Raw genomic sequence first — 6944 nt, forward strand, 5'->3', positions numbered from 1 at the left:
ATAGCTAATCAGCCAATCACATGGCTGCAATTTAATGCATTTATACATGTGGAGGTTCTTGGTGAGTTGGGCCAGGGTGAAGCCCTCCATATTACATGGACTGATCCGTCCACTAGTGGCATGAAAATACTGATTATAGCAGCTTTAAAGCACCTGCCTGATGACAATCTTTAAAGATGAATTAAAATCTAGCGTCCTGTACCACATCTGGCCATAGTGGGCGCTGCTGAGCAAATGTTCTCGACTTACTAAGTTAATGGCCGTTGAACATAAATATAAATGAGATGAGTTGGATGATGACATGTGCATAGGGTCTTGATTTGGCACATGAGTTTGTTGAATAAATTTGTGTTATTAAAATCAGCATTATCTTCAAGTGTAGTTTATTCTCTGTAGCAATTTCAGAATGTGATTACGTTGTTTGTTTGATAGGAGTGTAAAAATTCTGTTATTACCCCCTCCCCTCCCAGTCTGTTTGCTTTTTAAATAAGCTGGCCTCAGAGTGAGGTAGCGACCCCATGTACCGGTGCTACGCTATATAGCACAGTGTCTGCACACGTTCAGATCTATTTTAGCCTCAAATTGCTTAGCAGGAGCAGGTTTCTCATCCGGAGATAATGATGACTCCTCTGCCCTCGCAGTGCTGCTCTGTCCATCTCTTTCAAAGCCCGAGTGTAATCCAGCCACACTGATCAGCTGTTTTTTTCTGCATACTGTGTGTGCACACACAAATGTGTTTGACTTTGCGCATGCCTTTAGTCCCTGCACAGTGTTCTCCACGGTGCAATCAGCTCTCGATGGCCTTTCTGTCCATACAACAGGCAGCCTGTGCAGCAGAGTGGATTTTTGTCACGCGTGTTATTAAAATTCATGTAAAAGATTGATAATATAATTAGACAGGCTCCACTGTGGAAATGAAGGATTCCTCACAGCGTTCCCTGTAATTACTTTCAGGATGACCTGCAGTCCTCAGACAGACAGGGGAATAATTCAGCACATGCTAATGGAGTTTGATCTGAATTTCATCATAGGGGAGCTTCATTGATTCGGGTCATTAAAGTCACCATGACCTGCTTCATGATCTGCTTCATGACCCGACATTTTAACAAGCTCAAATTGGGATATTTTCAATTTCCCAAGCTGTCTTGTAAATAACCGGGGCCCGGTGAAGCCGTCAGAGAGCTGGACTGTGTGAACTCCTCTGCTTTAAAACGCCCCGCGGCCACTCTGTTTTGGAGGGTGACTGATGAGATAAAAACGTTTTGTTCAGTCACACCAGTGGAGATGCGCGCTGCATTTATTCTAATTAATAAATGAAGGCGGCGTTTTGCGCGCCAGGGCCATCTGCCTTCCAGTTGGTGGAGGAATTGTAAGGCTGCATTCGGCTCTATCGTGCAAGAGCGACTTAGACGAAGCGTTACTGCTCTTTTTCGGTCTAACGTCCCACGGACACAGGAAGGCAGCCAGGAGAAACAGCAGGGGTACGCACTGAACAGATAACACAGAGATAGACAAAACACCTACGAGTGATTTAGAGTATTTGGTTCATTTGACAGAGGGCTGCATGAGGAAAGAGGAAGGAAAGGAAAAGCAAAACAGGGATACGAAAGTGAGGTGACAACTAAAACAATAAAGAATCAGCCAATATTAATGATGAGTGTAACTGGCTGCAAACAGAAATATATGTTGCTCTAAATTTACCAGTTTATTTAATTAATTCATTAGAAATTCAGATGTTCCTTTATTCCTTTATGAACCCACAACTCCCCCCAAAGCTACTTGTATGAGAATTGAAACATCCTCAAAGAAACAGTTTTTTTTTTTTTTACTAGTAGTTTTGATAGAGACGTGTTTCTTAAATTTCTTAGTGCAGCAGACATTGTGCAATTGTTTATCTGGCGAGAATTTCGTCACATGTGGGGCAAGTTTCAACATGGGCAAATTAGAGTTTGAGGGTCAAAGGTGTCACAGTTTTGGCCGTAGCTCAAGAATTTATGCCCACATTATGAAAAAAGTTCACACAAATGTCTAATAGATAAAAATCAAATGTTAAAGTAATGATATTTTATACCAGAAATGTCATGGGTCAACTTTAATGGGACACCATATTCTTGACTTTCATTAAATTCCCTATATTTTATATCATCAGAGAGAGAGAGCATGGGCAGGTACGGATGTAAAATGATCTGTAACTAGAACAGACTGGTTGGTCCAGCGTGTTCGTTAGACAGATGGGTCATTAGTAAAGTATTAGTATTTTGTACTGAACTCAGCTTGACAGCTTGGACCAGCAACAGGCTGAACACGCTAATGAACCGAGGACGGGCCTCAGCACATTGTAAACTTCACGGCCACGAGAACTGGGCTGAGATCATGTGCTGACGTCCTTTGATCTATGATATGATGTGATGGCTTAAGAAACACGACAATAAGTGTTTGAACTAAACTGAAACAAACGATTTGAAACTGTAAAGTGATTCTCGCCACCTCTCCTTGTTAATGTTGCATGCATTTCACAATGTATAAACCAAAGTACTAAAGAAGCCTGAAAAGGTTTGAACTGATTATGGTGCTAGTTCAAAGGTTCACTTAATCCAGTAGTAGTCTGGAAGTCTGAATGGTTTCAAAAGGAATTGGATCAGTAAGGATGTTAGGATTCATCCTATGGGAACCATGAATGTCTGTTTGTGCCGAGTTAAGATGTTTGATAAGTGGAAACATTGACCTATTTATTGCCTTAAATGAAAGACAAAAAATAATGGGATCAAGAAACTTAGGGTACATCTGGGGATCACATTACTCTAAACACTGTAACAATTCTAGCAATTCATCCAATAGTCATTGAGACTTTAAGTTGAAATTAAGTTCCCCTATCAGAGAACTATGGCTCATCATTTCTTTCACTTAAGCCTCTAGGGAGGCTGAAAAACAACAAACTCGGGGCAGAGAGAAAACAGACCCGCAACACAGAGAGCCTTTGTGAAAACGGCGTGAAGCATAAACCTTTATATAAGCGAATTCCTCGTTTTTGCCTCCTAAACATTTCGGTCCACCGTTCGCCCTGCTCGTTGTGATGATGCCGACATTTGCGTTCTGCTGAGGTGCTGAAAAGCCCCAGAGCTGATGAGCTTGGGTTATGAGCCAGATGCGAGGGTGCCTCCGAGACATACGTATCCTGACATCCAACAGAAGACATCGACTCAGTCTTGATTGCCTGGGTGACCCCTGCCTCTGCTCCCTTGCGTGGCACACGTCCAGCAATCGCTTAGAAGCCGTGATGAAATAGCCTCCTTTCTCCGCAGTGACGGCCGCGTCCTACACGCAACCTTCAGCAACCTTCTCCTGAACTCTGCACCACCCCGCAGCCCCACTCCCAATCTGGCAGCAGCACAGCGGAGGTTAATTGACGCGTCACGATTTAGGCACACTTAGTTCAGATCCGTTAGCCGAGAGGGAAACGATATGACCACAGACTATCACACTCACAGTGAAAAAAAAAAAAAAAAAAAAAACAACAGTAATGGCAGCAGTAATGTGTCAGGTCTGTTCCTGAGTCGGTGGCGGCTGCACCTCCATTAGAAACGTTAAACGGAAACGTTACTTGGGAATGATGAACCAACTAGTTACGTGTGCTGGAGTGTGGAATATATTGCAGATTAATGCACTTTTCCTCCATGCAGCAGCCAACTTTGATGGAATAGGTGCATCGTCGTGTTATTTACAGTACATCATTACAATCTTTTTCATTTTTCCACATGAAATGAAATGTGAAAACTCAAATCTATCAGAGAGATTTACCAGCTGATTCATTTATTCTGTGACAGTGTGTGACAAGTTGATCATATGCTTTGTATGTAAAATCTCAATGTGCCTAGTCCCTAACTGTATCTGTCGAATACATGCAGTCAACTAAAAATGACCATGTCTCCTTGTGGAATGTAATGAAGCACTGGTAGTGGAAAGGTGGCTTAATGAGCTGAAAGCCTGATCTTTTGTGAGCTTACAGCGACTCCCAGTGTCCATGTGGATTACTGCAGATATATCTTAAATATCCACGGTGGTTAACGCTGTGCATAGTATTTATTACTCTATATACTTGTGTGTTATAACTGATCATAGAGCAAATTTGCATGTCTCAAAGGACTCAGAGAGAGCACTGGTAATATATAGATTCATTTACATGTAGACACTTGTTGATTTCCTGCATCTGTATTATTTACCATGTATGACCCCCCTCCCGTATTCACTTTGACCTCAAGTTGCACCCCCTGGTTTAAAATGCAGGCCTCTCATTGTGCAGCGGGGCACACAGGCACAGAGTCCAAATGCCACACTTAGCGTAAAACTCCATATCTATGTCTTGAACAATGGCAGGAAAACAAACATCTCCTGAGAACCACAGGAGCAATGCACGTGGATTAGACGATGCATAATTTACAACGTCCTATTTCAGAATGAGACATTCTTTTGACTACCCGCCATGAGTGCCAGGTCTGATTTATGGTTTATGAATATGATTTAGAGGTTATGAATGAGACTGCGCTGTTCGCTGGCCTCTGTCTACACCGCCAGCCGGCATGAATCTTTAAACACCTCACACTCCTGTCACATATTTTACTTATATTTCCAGTCAAGTTTAGGTAATTCTGCCCTGGTCACATTGAAGAATACAGCGCTGATTTCGGAAAGTGTTCAGGGCCCTTCTCCTTTTACACTCTGTACTATGTTACACATTTCATTTTAAGGGACAACAATAGCCTCACTCTGTAACACATAATGACACGTTGGCCGTCCCTTTTTCTGCCAAGTTTCTGCAGCTGTGTTAGTTAGAGTTATGGTTACCTCCCTGACCTGTTACTCAGTATGACTGTCAATTCGAAGAGTCCCTTTGGTTTACAACTTTTTCCATTTTTATTATTATTGAGGCCTCTGTGCTCCCAGTGACAGTGGAAACTGTCTGAGCGAATGTCATATCCCGGTGGGATAAGAAGATTTCATTGCTTAGTTTTCATCTAGACATGCACTTTCATTTTAGGGTACGGATATGTCAGCGATTTCAAGGTTCAAATTTAGATGTGTAATTCATTTTCAAATATGACAATAAATGTTCATTTAGTTATGATGGACGCTGACTGTCTCCATGTTGAATCAAAGGGTAAAAGAATAGTAATTGAAGGTAGCAGAATGTGTTAGGGTCTGAACTCATAAAAATGTATGAACAAATATCACTGTACCAAAGAGGTTTACACTGGAACAATATATAGAGGGTTTAACCTTTATAATAGCAGTAGTAATAATAGTAGGTAGAAAAAGAGTGGTAGCTGCCAATAGTAGGGCTCTGACCGACTATGAGACAGACAAAATACAGTTCACGTATTTCAAAAGCACATTTGATTCAAAACTCTACGTTTACTTTAGAATAATGCATTCCAAGGTGAATATCGAATTCACTCCATTTATTTACCAGTTAAGGACGGTGGCACATCTTGTAGAATATGATGCATCGATCAAGCCGAGTGAAATTTTACTTACACATAGTAATAGTCAGTATTAAAAAGGCCATTGTTTCATACATATTAAATGACACACGGGACATGTTTCTGACTTTTACTTTAAAGCTGCATTACTAATATAAATGATCCAAATACTCATTAACATTTCTGACCAAGCACAATCTAAAATAATGCATGTATTTTGTTATGTTTTGTTGTTTAGGATTTTCCACAAAAGACGATGATGACATCATCATCTTCTATTGTCTTTTGCCACGCCCCTTATGCTCAGGTGTCATAAGGGGCGTGGCTATTAGACACATTGTCATGATGTCATCATGACGTCATCAAATTGCCAGCAGGAGGTTTTATATAGGGCCCGTTTCTCTTTCTAAGTAATATTTTGGAGGTTGGGCTACAAGGTCCAACCTCCTCCGCTGACTCTGGTCTGTCCAACCCAGCAGCCAGATGATCAGCCCACTGTTGCTGCAGGTAGACACCAAGCTCATGCTTATGGTGTAGCCTCCAGCCAATCCAGTGGAAGGCCATTAGTGGCCCTTATAGTATTTTTATACTATAGTAACAGGCACATTCTCTCTGTGCCTGTCTGGGTTTTAGAGGTCCTCTTCAGACCTGCGTGTCATGACTTGGCACACATGCCTGTATCTGTATCTGACTGTATCATTGTAGAAGCTCCAGCTCAAAAACAGAGCCTGATCTCTGAAGGGCAGAGATTTTCTTTTTTTTTATTTTCTTTTTTTCAGTCAAACAAATCAAGTGTGTTGTTACATGATCGTTAATGGAAGTGCATAGGTGAATTGGTCCTATATCATGTTACACAGAAGTTACACAGGGAAGTTACACAGATCAGGGAATGCATGTGCAACTGTGTTTATATACACCTTGTGTAGTGAGATCCATGTGCTGCTCTGGGCACCAAAGGCAAGTCGACCTGGGTCTGAAAATCAATGTGAAAGGGGTATAACATCACATGAAGAGAAAGAAGGATTTGAGCCCAAATCCGCAGAAGATCTGTGTTTAGTTCTCCAAGATGTGTGGAACAACCTATATCAGCCGACTTCCTTCAAAAACTGTGTACAAATGAACCTAGAAGAATTAACGCTGTTTAAGGCAAAGCCTGGTCACACCAAATATTGAATTGATTTGGATTTCTCTTTTGCTCATTTACTGCATTTTGTTGATTGATGAAAATAAACTATTAACACTTCTGTTTTTGAAAGTGTTCTTAGTTTACGGTATTTTTATTCATACCTGCCTAAAAATTTGCACAATAGGCTACTGTGTATATTATATATAGATTCATTGATATAATTAGTAAAAGAGTCAGTTATTTTAAAAATCTTTGTGAAGGCCATTTAAAGCTCATTGCGGAAAAAAAGTGAAAATTATTCTCAGGTATTAGAATTTAAATAAAACTTAAAATTATTGCTT

This window comes from Mugil cephalus, chromosome 6 (assembly GCF_022458985.1).
Source record: "Mugil cephalus isolate CIBA_MC_2020 chromosome 6, CIBA_Mcephalus_1.1, whole genome shotgun sequence".
NCBI lineage: Eukaryota > Metazoa > Chordata > Actinopteri > Mugiliformes > Mugilidae > Mugil > Mugil cephalus.